This window comes from Chrysemys picta, chromosome 13 (assembly GCF_011386835.1).
Source record: "Chrysemys picta bellii isolate R12L10 chromosome 13, ASM1138683v2, whole genome shotgun sequence".
Taxonomy (NCBI): domain Eukaryota; kingdom Metazoa; phylum Chordata; order Testudines; family Emydidae; genus Chrysemys; species Chrysemys picta.
In genome coordinates, this window is record NC_088803.1 from 35,944,212 (window position 1) to 35,963,149 (window position 18,938).

The 18,938-nt window shown below is 46.1% G+C and overlaps 1 long non-coding RNA gene across 2 annotated transcripts; it reads left to right on the forward strand.

Annotated features, from left to right (window-relative positions):
* Window positions 1-1,691: 1,691 nt before the first annotated feature.
* On the forward strand, window positions 1,692-15,909 carry LOC103306087 (uncharacterized). Of its 2 annotated transcripts, XR_002888806.3 has the most exons (4): window positions 1,692-2,344; window positions 4,727-4,851; window positions 12,130-12,710; window positions 15,381-15,909. It is a non-coding gene; the product is annotated as an uncharacterized LOC103306087 (long non-coding RNA). The 2 variants fall into 2 exon arrangements; XR_006176391.2 differs by lacking the exon at window positions 4,727-4,851 and having other exon boundaries at window positions 1,697-2,344.
* Window positions 15,910-18,938: the final 3,029 nt, after the last annotated feature.

Sequence of the window (18,938 nt, forward strand, 5' to 3'; positions counted from 1 at the left end):
GTGTTCTGTGGTTCCCAGGGCATCCTGCGTAGGCTGCATCCTGCTCTGAAAACATTTTTAGACTAATAGTATTGGCATCTGTCAGCAATTTACATTTTTGAGCCAGGCGAGGCCAACAGGCCACGTACTGACATTCTCCTTGTGGGTTATAAGAAGCTAAATAGCTGGAGATGGGATTTGAGTTTTTATGATTTCGCTTTGATTAATTTTTGTTTTGTGCAGAACAAAGAGCATCTCATACAATATAAATATGTGCTTATGTCTGTGTAGCCTTTCTGCTGTTTAGATTGCAGCTGCTTCCCTGGACACCACTGTAATAAAGAATAAACAAACCATGGAATGGGGGGGAAGGTTTGCCATATTCTAAGTAGACTCCTCTCTTTACATTCCTCATATGTTCCCACTCCTTATTTGGAGACGTTATATTAAAGCCAGATTGCTTTCAACAACAGCGTAGTTTGCTTTGATTTGTGCCTCTGATGCACACATGAATAGCTAGTTAGGCACACTAGACTGACCGCACAGTTACTGACTTGAATATATTCGTGGTGATTGTGTGTACACATTAGGTGTGCAACTGCATTTGCATTTTGCATAGGCAATTGGGTGTCTGGGTATTTTGAAAATCTGGTCTTTAATCATTAATTTATAGTGTCCTCCTGCAGTACACAGGTATGAAATGTGAGCGTGCCAAGGGCTATGCATTCTTCAGCTGACGTCTTCTCTTATAGCTCTCCTGTAGTAACACATTATCCCATAATCATCAGTCCAGTTAGGGAAAGAATCAGTCCAGTCATGCAACTGAAAAACCAGTTATATTTTATTTGTTTGTTTGTTTTGAATGAAGATTACAGAGTAACTTTCTTCACTCCAGAAGAGCTGGTGTGCACACCAACCCACCTCCTTTTCCTTAGAGCCACAGGAATCATTTGAAGTCATTACGGCTTTCTGCTTAGCTACAGTACAGCTCGCCAAGTGTCGCCTCTTTTGTTATGCTTTCCTTCTCACTGAAACTGTAACGCACAGTCTTCTAGGCATGCGTTGTCTCAGAGGGTCACACAGCCTACAATCAGACCAGTTTTCTGACGGTGTAAATGGTTTGAAGTCTGGCAGTGTGATCTAGTGCAGTGGTTCTCAAAGCTGGTCCGCCGCTTGTTCAGGGAAAGCCCCTGGTGGGCCGGACCAGTTTGTTTACCTGCCGTGTCCGCAGGTTCAGCCAATCGCGGCTCCTACTGGCCGCGGTTTGCCGCTCCAGGACAATGGGGCTGCGGGAAGCGGCGCAGGCCAAGGGATGTGCTGGCCACCCTTCCCGCAGCCCCCTTTGGCCTGGAGCAGCAAACTGCGGCCAGTGGGAGCCGCGATCAGCCGAATCTGCGGACGCGGCAGGTAAACAAACCGGCCCGGCCCGCCAGGGGCTTTCCCTGAACAAGTGGCGGACCAGCTTTGAGAACCACTGATCTAGTGGATAAGGGATTGAGAGTCAAGAGGCCTGCGTTGTAATTCTGCCATTATCCTGCTGTGTGCCCTTGGACAAGTCACTTCACCTTTCTGTGCTTCTGTTTCCCCTCCCACCCACTGTCCATCTTGTCTACTTAGACACTGTATGCTCTTCAGGGAAGGGACCACGTCTCACTATGTGTCCATACAGGGCCTAGCACAATGGGACTCCAATCATGGATGCTACTGTAATACAAATAATATTATTATTACAATAATGAAATCAAAGGATCTATGCCTATTTATACCAGCAGAGAATATGGCCATATTTCTCTTCTCCTTGTACCATATTTTAGCTGCATTAGAGCAACACCGTTTCCTTCACCAATGGCACAAACATTCTAGAGATGCCTTGTTTTCTTTTACAGTGATGAAGAGAGGTTTTCTTTGGCAGCTTAACGCTGGTGTTATTTTAATTGCTGCCCTCCTCATTTGGTGTAGCATCATTGCAGAAGGGTCTCTTCCCTCTTGTAATGACCATATGCCCTCACTGCCTTTGTCAGAATGGCCTGTTAGCAACTTGGGAGGCAAAGAAGCCCTTTCTCAGCTTTTTTCTGACATCCCCTCACCAGATGTTAATATATGGCCCCAGTTAGCAGAATTAGAAGTGATGAAACTGTGAAATTAACCCCCGTCCCACCCCTGAGTTAATGGAATGGAACTGGAAGCTCAGCGAAGCAGAAAGCCAGTGTCATCAATTTGCTTTCCAGTTACTCTCTGAGAACACAGCAGCGTCAGGATTTCAGTCATTGCGAACTCTGAAGTGCGGACACAATGGAATAACTGGTTCCTGCCTCGGGTCAATAGCAGCTTCACATTCCCTCCTTATAAGCTGGCAGTGTACAAGGTCAGTAAAAACTCAGTCATCGTTTCTGGGTTGAGGCTGAATATTGCATATAGTTCTGTGTGCTGCTCGCGATTTAATGAGTATAATTCCCTGGGCGTCCAATAGGATAGTAACAGAGACATTCTTGTGTGCATAGCTTTGGTTTCCAAAGCTGACAGCTTTCAGTGACTGACACCATTGATTCTGAAAATAGCTAGATACAAATGAAATGACCTCAAGAACATCTAATGGGTTATCAACAGGGCCTTGTTACTTTTCTGCTCTCTGATGCTACTTGAAGCCACAGACTAAGGCATATAAATATTGTCACATTAAGGAGGTAACTATTTTTTCTCGGGCAGATCCCTTATGGAGTCTCTTCAGTTCTATCTTATTTCAGTGTTGATCGTCTTCTAGTATTATTATTATTATTTATTACCATAGCACTAAGGAGCCCTAGTTAGGGACCAGTACCCCTTTGATAATATCTGTTTTTTCTCATCTGTTTCCATTATTAATGCTATGAAGCCCAGTCTGAACATTCAGTCTCCAACATAACACATAGAGTTCCTCTGATCACAATTAATTTCCTAGATAAGTTTCAGCTATAAAACTTACCCACATGAATACTCTCCCATTAGCTCTGAGCATGGCAAGAATGTGGTTTTTGCTTAGGATAGAAGAGAATAAAAACAAATCAGCAAAATATATGCAACTTTTTCTACGTATTGATAAAAGCAGCTCCCCACCCACCCACCTTCCCCGCAAAATATAGCAAAATCTTTTGGTCTTGCTTTGCATGAAAATATTTTCCCAACTCTTTTACTCCAGGCTCTTCTCCTGAATGATGAATTGAGAGGAATCAGACACATCCTCTCCGCTTTGTAAATTAAAGGTGATTAAAGGAGTGTTCATATTTTTATAGGCCAAATCCTTTGTGCTGTTGTACAAGTGTGACTATGCCGCATTCCAGTCCTGATCCTTTCCGTTCAGCCGTGTTCCTCTGACACAGCAAATGTCCGCACAGGCTGCAGCTCCTGATGTCCTCGTTGCTCCTCTCTGCAAAACTCACAAAATATGTGAATCAGTCTTAGGGGATAAAACAAGATGAGGCCTAATTAGGGAAAGGCAAAGCAGCTCAGCCAAATAAGAACTGAAGCGTGAACCTAATTTGAGGTTCGTGAACACTTGGTTAACTTTACTTTTCTCCATGATTTTTCATTTCCAGGAGGTTCTGTCCCTCCTGCAGCAAAAGGGAATGGCAATAAGTGAAGAGAGGATGCTCTTTTGGGCAGCTCCAGCAGGAATGCAGGGAATCTCATGACAGAACCTACTTTTGTGAGGTTACCAGGCCGATTCTGCAGACCCAAGAGGTTCAGAGAAGATTCTGCTAAATATTGAAACCTTTTAGATGCCTCTCAAAACCAGCCTCTCTCTGAACCTTTGGATGTTTCCCCTTCAGTAGGAGTCTTAATAATAATTAATAATTGCTCTATTTTGTATTGTAATAGCACCTAGGAGCCCCAGTTATGGACCAAGAAACCATTGTGCTTGGTGCTGTACAAACATGGAACAAAAAGATGATCCCTGCCCCAAACAGCTTACTGAGACGGTGCTAATGCAACAAACGTGCGAACCCAGAATGCTGGGATTTTTTTCTTTTTCTTCTAAATAACATTCTTAACTAAAGCAAACTATTTTTACCTAATAACAGCTGACAGTAGTGTTGTACTGGCTTTTGTGTTGATTTAGCTCTGCCTTTTATAGACTAAATTTTCGAGTGCTCAGTATCAGCAATAAATACAGCCACAATTCAAAGCGTATGTTGGGGAAATGCAATTAATTTTAAGGATTTAAGTTTTCTAAACCAACCAGCCTCTGCAGAAAATACTAATTAGGCTGTGCACCAATTTGCTTTCTTGTTGGCAGCAGTAGTGGCTAAGAATTGAATAGTTTTGGAGAGGCAGGAAGGGCACAGAGGGAGGATGAGGTTCCCCCAAGCCATCTCTGTATGTCTGATTCTTTGGAGGCTGGCCTGTCACTAAGACTCACTACAGTATCACTCTGCAGACCCAACTCCTTTGGCTTCAAAAGCACTAGGCTAAAGGGGCATTGCCACTCGCTCAGCTAAAAGTGAGAACTGTTAGGCATGTGCAGATCCAGCCTCCACCCGAAGCACACTGGTCAATGGGAGACTTCAAGGGGTTTGGATCAGGCCTTAGAGGGCAGGGATATACAAGCCTCTGCAACATAATTCTCCTGTATCATTCGGTGAAAATAATTTGGTTTCATTAAGGAACTTTATTTTTTAAAAACCTTGTGCCAATATTTGATCATATTGCACCTTTAAAAATTAGAATTAATAATAATAATAATTATAGTAACTTAGTTCTTATATTACAGAGACAAGGTGGGTGAGGTAATATCTTGTATTGGATCAACTTCTATTGGGGAAAGAGACACACTTCTGAGATACACAGAGCTCTTCTTCAGGATAGTGTATCAAACTTCTGGGCCAGAAACAACAGGTAATGACAGTTGCTAGTCCTTTGTCCAGCACAACGTAGAAGGACTGATCGTCTTGATCTTCACTCATATTCTAAAAGGCGTGTGCTAAATAAATTAGATTGTAATGCCTCCAGCATAATTTCTGCTTTCGCTTTTCACAGTGTCTGCCCTGTCTATACTGTTTCTCATTGGTCTGACTGACCCCTTTTCTTAGCTAGTACGTTTGAGAAAAAGCGTACTGCCGCTGCAAACTTTGCTTAATGCAATACCACATTTTACCAGTAGGGGGACATTTTCCCATGTTACCCTGTTGACTCCATGAATCATGCTCATCAGTTAACAACCATATGTTCACGATTAAAGTCCTACCACACCTGCAATCTCAGGGCACCGCCCTGACCATGGAGTGGTTAGGATTGCCTTGCCAGGACTTTACCCTTGATGTGGGTGTTGTCAGTGATTCAACCCATTTGTTGGTGCTGCCAGGAATTAGGCAAACGTACTTTCCTGGAATTAGACGCATTCAGCAGGAAGCCTTGTCTGTACTCCAGGGAGGGCTCAGACGTGTGTAACCTGCTCAGAAACCTGTGAAAGGGCTTTATTTTGGCATGGAGTGAGGAGGGTGTTAAAACCGTTTTACAGTTAGCTCTAAGTAAAAAAAAGTGCTGCTCATATTACAATGTGTGAGTCTCTTGGAGGGATGAGTTGAGGTCCTGTCTGTGCCGCTTAAACATTAATTATTCCATAGGGCACTTTTAATAAACCTTTTGTTTTGGGGAGCCTGGCCAAAGTTTTCATTCTCCCTGTCGGTGTGTAGTTTGCTTTGTTTCCCCCCCCCCCCCATTAGTTTCCAACCTCTGTAACACTAACCACTGGAGTCAGTGGGGGCTGATCCCTGCGTAACCCTCACCTGTGTCATATGACAGGGACCAAAAAAGAATATCTCCTGATTTCACACACTACCCCAGAGTTGGCTGCATTTTGGGTTGTGTACATTCTGTAAAGTTAGTCTGGGTTCTTCAGGAGCAAAGATGCTGTGAAGAGGTAAAAGTGATGCTGCTTGATTACTAATCATTAAATTAAGGCATGTCTGTGGTAATAATGCACAGCTGAGGTATCAAAATACCACGGTACTTGGCTCCTACAATTAATGTAATGACAATGGAATACATCCTTGCTACGTATGGTTTGAGCTTCCCCCACCAGCTATTCTAGCCGATTTAAACATAGGTTTCCCCAAAAGAAATATTTTTGCCCAGTAAAACATTTTCCTTTACTTCATGCCTGATGCTGTGGATCCCAGTGACTGTTCTGCATGATGCTTTTGAATGTATCTGCCTGATGGTTTTTTTTACTCCTACAGCATCACATTATTATAATAATCTGTAGTGATGTAATTGACATTCCTGCTTTGTGTGAGTAATGATGTACTAACCCAGGAATTTCCAAAAGATGAATAGATATTTGATATACTCCAGGTATATTCAGGTGAAACATGCTGCTGTGCTTATGAATGCCCCTGGCCCCACTATACAAAAGCTGAAGGCACCAGCTTGCAGGTGAATGTTCCAGGAACATCCCAGTAGGATGCACCTATTGTGCTAATTTGTAGTGCGTCTGTCCCCTTTTCTTATCTAGTCTGTTTGCAGAGGCACTTGCGCACACATTTTACTTGATGCAATATCACATTACACCAGTAGGGGTATATTGCCCAGTTGGGTCTCTTAATCATGCTCATCGGTTATTTATTAGCATAAGTTAGTCTAATTCTTTTCAGCACCAACAACAAACCTGCTATAGGGACCCAATTTGTGCTCACTGAAATCAGTGGCAAAGCTCCTTGACCCAGTTCCTTAAAGGTATTGAGGTATTGGAAATCAATGGGAGCGAGGCCCCTAAATATCTTTGAGGAGCTGGGCCCTCCTGACTTCAGTGGTGCAGGAGCAGGCCCTCAATGAGGAGACAGAGATCACTATATCCAGGCTGAACACATCTGCTGTGGTGCTTATCATTCCACGTACATCCAAGCAGAAGGGGAGAGCAGCTGCTGCTGACTGTTCAAGACATGTCCAGAAAGAATGCAGCTGCCGTGGTGTTGGATTTACCAGGCACGTGCTAACATTCCATTGATTGTAGCGCACAGCTGCATAGCAGATACATAGGGAGCTCGGCAGTGGGGCAGTGTTAATCTGCATCCAGCTCCTGGCTTCACAGCAGCACTATAGTCAGAGGAAGTGTGCCTAGTGTGTGCTGCGGCTTTTCAGTAACGCAGTCCTTTCATCGCAGGTAGTCTTCTGCCCGAGCTTCACAATCAGGGTTTGACCTCTCGCAATAACCACCCAAAGAATTCCACATTGTATCAAGAGCAGAAAGTGAACAACAAGGAGGTCTCTGGCCTGCGCTGTTTCACACAAAGTTCCCTTCCGAGCGCTGGAAATGACCCAGCCGTTTCCTGGGTAGGGGTGCAAGGCACACTTTTCTCCCTGGCTTCAGAAAAGCCAGTAAAGAATTTTGCATGGAAACCTGCTCAAAAGTATCAGGAATTATTTGTCATTCCTGTATTTTCCGTGCTAGCACATCTGCTTTGAAAAAAGAATGAATCGAGACATTTATAGGGACAGGCCCAAAGTCTTACACAGAAAGAGAGCCTGACACCCAGTCACCCAGACACTGCATCTATCGACTCCTTTGTGCATGAGAAATGAGTACTTGCACCCTTCGGAGTGTGCATTACCCACAGTGGGTATGCAATTTTCTTGCAGTATCAATGGGGACATACAGTATACTTCTTTGCAACCACCTTGCAAAACCTGACCTTGGTATTTCATTTCCCATGTCATAAATAACATGCCCGCTGCAACAACTCAGATTTTCTGATGTGCTTTTGCTGTCAGCTCCCAATGTCTGGCCATTTGGGATGCAATCTGTGCAACATTGCCCCCTTTGAAGACCCACCAGAGTGAGAGTCCAGCAGCCTTTAGGAGACAGCGTGAGGTGGTTTTGTTCTTAATGGGTCCTCAAAGAGCTCGTTCCATTTTCAGCTATTGCTTAGCTTGGAAGCCTCCTTCCACAAACTCCTCAAGCCCCATCTATTCCAGGGAGCATCCTGGCTCTGTGGGTTATGCCCCATTCTTCCTTTGCTCTGTATTATAATGAAAAGATTGTGCTCTCGGGGGTAGGGCCTTGTTGTAATGAATCCATGTTTGCAAACAACAGGCATTATTACAGTGTAAATTTCACACATTACAACCTGGTTCCTTCTGCTTACACAACACACATCTCTACCATTTGAGCTAAGGGAGAGCTGCCTTGCTGTTTGTCCGATCTCCGATCTCTGTGAGTTCAGCTAAGGGCCACCTCACTCACTCCTACACACTACATTATACGCTATCATGTATTTACAGCTCTACGGCTTATAGATGCGAATAATAATAAAAGCACAATGGGTGGGGAGAGGGTGTCCTGGATCTGAGTTAAATAAGATCTGACTTGCCTTAAATGATTGGCTGTTGTTTTTAACAAACTGTTGGGTTCCTAGATGCCTAGGCATTTGGCGTCACATAAACAAAGAGACAGATTTTCAAAACCTTTAGACCTCAAATATTCACCCATGCTGCCCACTCTCTATGTATATTTACTACATTTGCCCATACAAATTGTTGTAATTGCTTATGCACCAAATATTTTATAACAAACTGGCCTACATTTTTATAAATAAGGTTGGCTCTATCCTGCCATGTACATATGTCAGAGAGGTACTTTGAAGGATGAAATAATAGTGATGAAAAAATAAATAGGAGTACTTGTGGCACCTTAGAGACTAACAAATTTATTAGAGCATAAGCTTTCGTGGACTACAGCGCACTTCTTCGGATGCATATAGAGTGGAATATATATTGAGGAGATATATACACACACATACAGAGAGCATGAACAGGTGGGAGTTGTCTTACCAACTCTGAGAGGCCAATTAAGTAAGAGAAAAAAGACAACTCCCACCTGTTCATGCTCTCTGTATGTGTGTGTATATATCTCCTCAATATATATTCCACTCTATATGCATCCGAAGAAGTGCGCTGTAGTCCACGAAAGCTTATGCTCTAATAAATTTGTTAGTCTCTAAGGTGCCACAAGTACTCCTGTTCTTTTTGTGGATACAGACTAACACGGCTGCTACTCTGAAAAAATAAATGCCCCTCTAATTTAAATTACAGGATGTTGTGACCTTTAATTACTGACTGGAGTGGATCATACACTGATCATATTTTTTTAATGCGATCTCTCAAATGGCATGTTAGGAAAGACACAACATAAAACCAAACTCTCTTGAATCTTGTATAGCTGTGAGCTGACATCTGCAGGAATCCCAGCACCTTGGCCCCATGTTCTGCCCGCCAGGGTCTGACACCATTGTGATAAGATCACTGGTATGTGCATGTCAATGACACTTAGCCTCAGAATGTCAGAGCACCTTGCGAGGTTTGGAAGAAAGACCAGAGAATCACATAAGAAAGGATATTGCTCAACTGCCTCCCTTCTTTCCCAGAATCTGAGAAATGGGCACCTGGACAACTCCAGGTGAAGGGTTAGCTGGATGCAGCGTTAACAATACACTACTAGTCTTCATTTCTCCAGGTGTTGGTTTACTATAAGAGACAGTCTCTGCACCTTTACACCAACAAGGGTTTACTCTCCAGGCTTTCTTCCAGACCAGTGGGTGCAACAGATGCATTTGCAAAACTACACACACAGCCATTGTGTCAGTGAACGCGGCTCTTTGTGGGTACCCAGGAGTTTTTGTAGATTCATCTGTTCCTTTCAAAATTTGGCCCTTTTTTGCAGGAATGGAGGGCCACACTTGGGTGATCTAATGCCTGTGCCTGCACAAGAGACCCAACAGTAATTCCTCAGACAAAGCCCGAGGACAAGGGCTTTGCTTGTGGTAAATCTTGTGGTAAACCTAACAGAACAGGACTCCTCAACGCCCAAACTGAGAGCAAAGTCCAAGGCATCTGGTCAGCAGGGTGCAGCCCAGCTGTGTGTAGGTAGCAATGGGCATTGCAGTATAGTTGTGCCCATGTGGAACCACTGGCCGACCCATTGTCATGGACATGGCGATCCTCTCCATGGCACAGGCGAAGTGCACAGCCCCTCTGCACGGCATCTCCTCTGCTCTCATCCCAGTGTGCAGCTCTAAAGCTGCTTTTGGCTCTTACACCTCCACATAAAAATGTCCTAGGGTTGGGCCAAAGGCTGACTGCTCTGGGGTCATATCCAGATCTCCCCTGACACCATTAGTGATGGAGGCTCCATGACTTCCCATCACATGAGGGCAGGGCCGGCGCAACCCATTAGGCGACCTAGGCGGTCACCTAGGGCACTGCGATTTGGGGGGCAGCGACCGTGGCGGTATTTCCGCGGCGGGACCTTCCGCCGCCTCTGTGGGGAGGTGGCATTTCGGGGTGGGACCTTCCGCCGCCTAGGGCGGCGGAAAAGCTAGCAGCGCTCCTGCATGAGGGGGGTCTGCAGCTGCCATACTGACCTCACCAATCAGAATCGTTGCCTGATAATCAGCTTCAATCTTACCTTTCTGGCTTGTGTTCCTGCCGTGGAGTAATTCCTCCCCTCAGAACAGCCTCATTTTGTATCTCAGCCGTCATTTCTCTCCAGACTGTATCTGCATGGTGCCGTCCTCATATTGTGTTCATCTGCTTTTACCTCAGAACACGTGGGTGATTTTCCATCCCTCATCACCTCCACAACATGGACCCCAGCTCACATATCACATGGTGGCTCTTAATGGTCAGTAACGATAGGTGAATCATGTAATTTTCTACTTGTAGTCATCTTCCTTTACCACATGGATCTTCCTTCGACTCCGTCTTCTTCTATCTTAGTCAGAATTTGGGTCTCCTCTTATCTAAATGGCAACTCTCTACAGTGGGTGACTGACTGAAGTGGAAGACACTACATTACCATGTAAGGGAGTCCATCTGCCATTACAGTCACACAGGGAAACTTTGGCTAGATGGGGTATTTTGACCCTTAGCACCATTTAAGTCCTGCAGGAATGTCGCCATCAGCACGAGCACTTGTTTAAAAACCACATCCAACTCTCTCCCAGAGCACTGGGAGTCTCTGACATGGAGACATTTATAAGGCCAGCTAGTACAGTCCAGGGCAGCCAGCCCGCTTTTGTTTATCGAATGAGGATTTACTGGACACATTTTGTAGCCAAACTTTCTGAAGTGGGGTGGGGAACTTTGTCAGCACTAGATTTCAGCTGGAGACCATGTGTTCTATGCCATGGACTTTGTCTGGCTTTTGGGTCCAGATCTCTCCTACTCACACTTTTCAATAGACTCCCATCTATGTAGCCAACAACTATTAAATGCACTTCGGCGATAGTTCAGTTGAAAGGCGAGGAGTCTCGGTAGTTCATGCTGCATTCACTGTTCCACCCTTTCATTCAGTGTTTTTGCATTTTTTGACCGTCTGTGGTAATCACAGTACCTTGTTTTGACGTCTAAACGGGTCATGCTTTAAAGGACTTTGTGTTTCCATAGCCACCCTGCTGTCTGTTTTTATAAATTTGTGCTGTTTGTACAAAAAAAACCCAGCATTTGTTTGAGTCGTGTATTTAGCCTGTTGCTAATATTCTGGAATTAGTGATAGTTGATTCTTGTAGGTTGTTTTGCATGCCAACCAAAACATTGGGGTTTTGGGGATGTGTGCTTTCTTTTAAAGCAAGTTTTCATTTCAAGGGGAACCAACTGTGCATGCGTATGTGTGCATCCACATTAATTTTGCAGGACTGGCTTTATTAGCCTGTCAGTTTAGAATTTCTGATCAGATGCAATGAGTTTTAATTACACTTGCAACAAATCATAGAGTGAGAGATGTTTATTTAAATGAGCCAGGAAAGTAATGCCACAAAATTCCAGGCCTGCTCTTGCTTCCAATAAAACTCTCATTGACTTCACTGAAAGATGGTTTGGTCCCGTCACGTGTAATTTAAGGCTCATCTATGGGGGGGGGGGTAATCCACATTAATTCGCGTTAGTCCGAAAATGCCTGTGTACACATGATGCAATTCATTAGAGCACAGTAACTCCACATTTACTGCAAACTCTGGAGTCCACTTTCAAAGTGTACTAAGTTTGCTGCAAATTGAGTTAGTGTGACGTATTGTTTGTGTGCATGCGATGCTGCTGCGTTACTTTGTCAGTCCTCCAACTGCTATCCTACACTGCTTTGCAGGTGTCTGTTACTGACTTGTCTACCTGTGTTCCCTCCAGTGCTCTAGGGTCAAGTTGACCAGATGTCCCCTCCCCCATTTAAAAACTGGCGTGGGGTCAGAGTTTGCCCATTTGCTCCTGGGTTAGAATATATCAGCACTGCTGCGATGTTACTCCAGAAGCCTTACAACATGTCTTGAGCAGCTGCCTGGAGCCACGCAGAAACCCCAGATCTCCTCACCATCTGGAGAGAAGCATCAGTGCAGCGCCGCACTAAAGATCTTTTTGTGGACCTTGATAAGCAGCTGTCTGCGTGTGAGGGGCTACAACTGCAACGCCGACCAGTTCCAGATAAAGAGCAGACAGCTCAGAAGGACTTACATTAAAACCAGGGACGCCAGGAAACAGTGCAGTCATGCACCTATAACCTGTCCATTTTTGGAGGAGCTGGATAGGATTTTGATTAAAGACACTGTTACCGACACCCATCCCTCCCACACAAAGAGGCCAGTGAAGAGCTTTCACCAGAAAGCCAGGATCTCTTTTCCCCAATTCCAGCCATGTAGGAAGCGAGCCCGATTCCCAGCCAGAAACCCAGGCCAGGACTGAGGAGGCAAACCCTATGGAGGGAAGCTGGACATGTAAGCATCTCTCTTTACAATTTATTATTGTACTAGTTTCTGTTCCAGGTGCCCCACAGCCATTTTGTGGGGGATGTGAACCATTAGCCTGTCTGAGTCTCCAGCCCTGCCTCCCTTCTCCCTTCCGTGGCCCATACTGTCCGTTTTCAAAATGGTGTCAGCTCTGGCCAGGCAACTGGCTTCTGCTCAAGCCCTGACCATTGTCTGTTTACCAGCCTGTGTCACTGAGGGCACATTCCCAGCTTCCTATTTTCCTTTCCCCTCCCCGCATCTGTCCTGCCCAGTGAATGCCCCCCCCGCCCCCCCCGCCCATCAATCCTGTTTGTTAGCTCAAAATGGCGTCCGCAGCCTCTACCCCATCTTGCCTCCCCTCCTGCCAGTGGTGAAATGGTAACAAAAGGAGTGGGGAAACTAATCTAAACCAACCTCCATGTTCCTCGAATGAGAAATGGGTAAATTCTGTTTTCTACTGACTACACTGCTGCCCCGCCACAGCATTCCTGAATAACAGCAACATTCAACTGCAAAATGTTGCTTCATTGAGACGCTGGGTACGTGGAAAGAAGCTTGGATACCTGTAAAAGAGTCTTCCCGGGGCGCCATTCTAGCAGGGGCAGGGCCCCTTGCCATGCCCAGTTACCACCACAGGGACAGCCCTGTCCAGGCCCAAGCTTCTTGGTCCTTGCAGTGGGCCCGGCCCTTGGGTGCCTTCTTACTTTGTTTATGGGTTCAAACTCAGCAGAGAATAAGCCCCTTCCAGGGTCAGCCAAAAGATAAAAGGTCAGTGGCATCACCTTCCTGCAGGGATGCCCGGTAGCAGGGGGGCGGCTCCAGGCACCAGCGCAGGAAGCGCATACCTGGGGCGGCAAGCCGCAGGGGGCGGCCTGCCGGTCGCTGTGAGGGTGGCAGGCAGGTGGCTTTCGGCGGCATGCCTGTGGGAGGTCCGCCGGTCCCACGGCTTCGGCAGCAATTCAGCGCTGGGTACGCCGAAGGCACGGGACCGGCAGATCACCTGCAGAAACGCCGCCGAATCCGCGTGACCAGCGTGCCGCCAAAGGCCGCCTGACTGCCGTGCTTGGGGCGGCAAAAAACAGTTGTAGCCGTCCCTGCCGGGTAGCCAAATCAGTCTCTTCCCTGCCGGGCTTGCTCTTGGGGTTCCCTGGACTCTTTGCGGAGCTGAGGGGTCTGAGGCATGGGAGTTCCTTCTGCTGCTTCAGGAACCATTCCCGCTCAGGGCTTCCCCCACGCTGACTGCAGCTTCCTCCTTTTAGAGCCTTCCTCCCTACCACGCGTGACTGGCAGGGTTGGAGGGCCAGGCTACCTTAGCACACAAAGCCCTGCCAGCCCCTTCCCTCACAGGGCAGGGTTTATACCCCTCCATCACATCACTATTCTCTGTTTACATAAGGTAGACACTGACACTGCTTGCCGATAAAGATACTAAGTCTACAGCTCCCTGCCGAAGTATAAATGCCCTCTGACACACATTCTTACAGGAAAAGACGTTTTCCTTACGGATAGCAAAGCTGTACAAATATTGTGCAAAATACAACATGCAGCTATAACCTTAGGCAAGGGGTTTTTTTCTGAAGCCTCTAAGCTATTCCAAAAGCAGCAGCACCTTCCTTTCAGATGGCCAAGTGCACACTCCACTGTCATTCTGCAGCTACAGAAGCTGTTCCTCCCTTCTGTCCGAGTGGCTTCATTAACCAGACAAGCAGAGGTTCTCCTGGGCTAACCAACGCAATTGCCACACCATTAAAGTCCATAGTGATCTTGCGGGGGAGGCAAACTGTCCTTTATTCATTATGTTACACAAAGCTGAGTTCCAACAGACCCTAGCATCATGGATCTTCCCAGACTACTCTGCATTTATGTTTGTAAACCTACCACGGTGGTCAAGCAGCCCTTTGAGCATCATTGAGAAATACCCCTTTTTTGTTTATAAACCCTGAGTCCTGGTGCAGGAGGCAAATGATAGGCACATGGCTCCCATCAATTGCCCCAATCCCATTTGGGTACCCCATGCATGCAAAGCCATCAGTAATCTCCTGATCATTACCAGGCTTTATAATCTGAGGCAACAATACCTTATGCATGGTGGCATAGCTCTGCATGACCAACAGAGTCAATCTCCCCCGGTTGGCTATGGACTGGTAACATTTGGCAATGGCGAGTGCTTCTCAACGGATATGGGGCACCGCATGTTGGTAAGCTGCCACTGAATCTCTGGGGCGAGTTCAGCGCAGATCTCAAAAAAGGTTGCCTTTGTCATCTTGAAATTCTCTTGCCACTGGAGGTCATCCCAGATCTGCAGAATGATGCTTTCATGCTAATTCATGCTGGTTTCCCAGAAGCTGCACAGTGGCTGTGTCTACACTTAAAACACTACAGGTGCAGCGCTTCAGTGTAGACACTTTACTACAGTGATGGGAAGGAAACTTAATCCACCTCCCTGAGAGGCGGTAAGAATTCTTCCATCGCCCCCGCACTGTCTCCAGCGGGGGCTAGGTCATCTTAACAACATTTCTCAAGGATGTGGATTTTTCACACCCAGGGGAGTTGTAGCTATGCCAGTGTAATTTTTCAGTGTAGACCGGCCCTGTGTGAAACTGCTCCATGAATAGCTCCAGTAGTAGCAGTTGCTTAGTGTCATCCTCTTCTTCCTAGCCCTACCTCCTCCGCTGCCACCACCGCTGCTGGAGAAACTGCTCCTGCAGCCACGTCATCTGCTCGGTGGTGTGGCTGGCGAAGTCCAAACCTGAAGCCACCTGGCTTCAAGAGCGGAAATACAGCTCAAGCAGCCTCTGCGTATGCACAGTTGCCAGCATAGTGGCACGGAACATTGTTGGGTCCACAACAGCAATTTGAAAATGGCACTATCCCACCCAGAAAGAGAGGAAACATAGGACAGAGACAGTGGAATCGTGGAGTTTTTTGGAATTTGACTCCATGTCCCAGAATTCCACAGGCTTCTCTCTGGCTCCACTAAGCACCCCACAATGCGCAGCGAGAGACATCCCAGAGTACACACTGCAAGGACCACAGGATCCCAGCCCTGTCTACACAACAATATGAACTGAAAGAGGGCACAGCTGTCCTGTGTGTATGCCATTAGTACGGCTGGCATGTTGTGAGTTAACTAATGCATGTCAACTCACTGTGGATTAAAACCCTTTCGTAGACAAGTCAATCAAAATCCACAATCAGTGCCTGATTTCCAGAAAGTCTGAGTGTCCCTCACTCCCATTAGCTTTCACTGGAATTGTGGGTTCTCAGCACTTCTGCGCAGCAGACCCTTAGTCGCTGCCCGCAAAACAATTTCACATCATGCCAAATGGTGAGGTTACGTAAAGGGAAACCAAGAATTAAAAGGCACCTTCAGCAGAAAGGAAGGGACTTGGGTCAAAGTAGATTCATTCTAGGGTGACCAGACAGCAAAGGTGAAAAATCGGGACAGGGGATGGGGGGGTAATAGGAGCCTATATAAGACCCAAAAATCGGGACTGTCCCTATAAAATTGGGACATCTGGTCACTCTACTTCATTCTGAATGTAGGGCCCTATCCAAACACCACTGAAGTCAAAGCCCGTTCTAACCTGCACTCAGGGCTAGGACTGGGGCTGGTAGGAAATCAGGGAGCTGACCCCTTCTGTTGCAACCTGCCTAAAGAAACTGGCCCTAGACCTTTAGGGCATTTGGGGGATAAAGATTGCCTGGAAGACACAACACACATTAAAGATGAACTGCAACGGCTCTTGAGCTATTCAGGAAAGCGCAAACAAAGCAACAAGTATTGAACTTACAAAGGATTATCCTGCACTTTTGCCTTCTCACTTTATATGAGTTCTGGTGCAGGCTTTACAATAGGTTTTACTGCTTGTTTACTTGGCAATGAAGGTTAGCAAGGCAGGCTGGTGGGCCAAAGGCATGTGCATAGTCAATAGAGTGTTTGGCTCTATGCATGGAGGGGACTTTCTTATGCAGTTCAGAGGAAACAAACTCCCTAAGGATTAACTCAAGAGTGGCACAAAGTGATAAAAGTCAAGAAACGCAGTTAAGCCTGACACACTCATGGCCTTAATCCTCTTCAAACCGGTTGAAACAGTAGGAGCAGGGCTCAGCAAACACGGTCGTTTTGAATTTCCTGAATTTTTGCTGGTTTCTTACAAAATCTTCATTTTATTCTCAGATTCTTTTTCTATAACTTTTGTTTTATTTTGCTCTCCATTGTTCGAATGGGCTTTAAATATACAGTGGCTAGTGAGAATGCATTTTGCGCCCAGGGTGAAATTCATCCTGTGCAGCACAAAGTCTGTGCACCACTTATGTCCCATAGGCCTGTGTGGGCCTTCTTCACAGTGGTGAATTTCAACCACCTTGCATGAATATACACAAGCAGCACCAAAATCACACACTTTGGAGTGAAATTCACCCGTGATCAAGGCCAGCACTATGCCCAGTGCATCACTTAAACCCTTTTAAGGACTTGATCCAAAAGCCACTGAAGTCTATGGAGGTCTTTGGGTATGTCTACGCTGCAAAGAAAAACCCGCAGCTCCAAGTCTGAGCCCAGGTCAATTGACTCAGGCTCATGGGGTTCAAGCTGCGTAGCTAAAGGTAGCAGTGTAGACATTCAGGCACAGCCTGGGCTCTGAGGCCCTCCTCCCTTGCAGGGTTTCAGACCCCGGGCCCCAGCCCAAGTGGGACTGTCTACACAGCAATTTTTAGCCCCGCAGCCTGAGTGTCAGAGCCTGAGTCAATTGACCTGGGCTCTGACACTTGCTGCTCAGGGTCTTTTATTGCAGTGTAGACATACCCTGAGAGGCCTCAAGTTCTTAACATGGGGCTTACGTGTACTTAAGTGGTGCATGAGACTTTGTGTGGATCATCCACACTGGAATGAATTTCACCCTTGAGATATAGAAGTCTCTTTATAGCCCTGCAAATATAAACACTATGCAAATCCCATGAGCATGGCCTGCCAAACCACAAGAGAAAGTTTGGATGCTTAGTTCACTAAAACCTTTGCTTATGATGCAAGTCTAGCAACTGATGAACCATAAATATGTAAATACCTTTGCCATTCTTCCAGTTGCCCAATAACAAGCAGCGGTAGAGAGCTAGTGGGTTTCTTGTCTCCATAGCCGATGAGAATGTGCTATAAACTGACTTTGGACTCAGATCAGTTAATCATTCACTTAAAATGACTGAGGAGTTATCACTGGGCTTTACTGGAAAAGGGTAGGTTGTGCAGTGGCGTCTCCAAAGGCTTTTCAAAGGGATGGAGGAAGGGTTTTACTGTTGCCTCCTACACAACTCTCCCTTTTTCAGAAGAACATGATTCATCTTCTAAGAATGTACAAAGCAAAATCAACCTATTCCCAAGCAGCACTGCAAACAGGGAGACAGCTGGGATGTGGAAGTAACAACAGAATGTTTTTTTTTAAACAAGAGTGTGGTTGGGGGGTGACAGAGCTGTACAAAAAACAAGCATTATTCTGAAGTGCATCTGCAAACTGAGATGAAATCTGGGTATGGAAAGGATAGCACTGGGACCTGTTTGGCAGACAAGTGGTTGGACAAGTTGACCCAGTGGATCCCTTCCAACTGGATTGCCTTTGAATCTAGGATCTGAAACCTGTGCTGGAGAGTTATGCCAACTGAGAGCTCTCACAGGCCAGGGCACCGTGGGTACTTATTCTGTGAAATCAGCATTAGAGAGAAACAGTGTAGTGCCATGAAGATATGCCCCTCTGAGGACTCTGCAAGCTGACAAAAGGCTAGTCCAGGGCAGGTCCTGCGATCCCCTGGGCCTTCCCACTTCACTGACATTAGAGGTGGAAAAGACGTATTAGGTCATCCTCACAAATCAGGATGATCTAATATGACTTTTGCCTTCAATGGGACTACTTATCATCTTAAAATATAGCATATGCTTAAATGCTTTGCTGGATAAGGGACAGAGTGCTAAGCATCTTGTGGGATCGTGCCTCTAGTCCATCCACCAGCAAGAGTATCATTGCTCCCCTTCTCAATGGCTGGAGTCCTGCCACTCTTGATCTTGACAGGTAGCTGGGTAAGCAGCAGCTCCTGCATTCAATGCCAATCCCAGAGCCAAAGCATGTCACTTCTCCTGTGTCATGGCAAGGCAGGCTTCCAACTCTATCCCTCAGGCCATCTGGCTTGTGTTCTTGTAAGTTTTAAAGAAACCAAACAACTCATCAC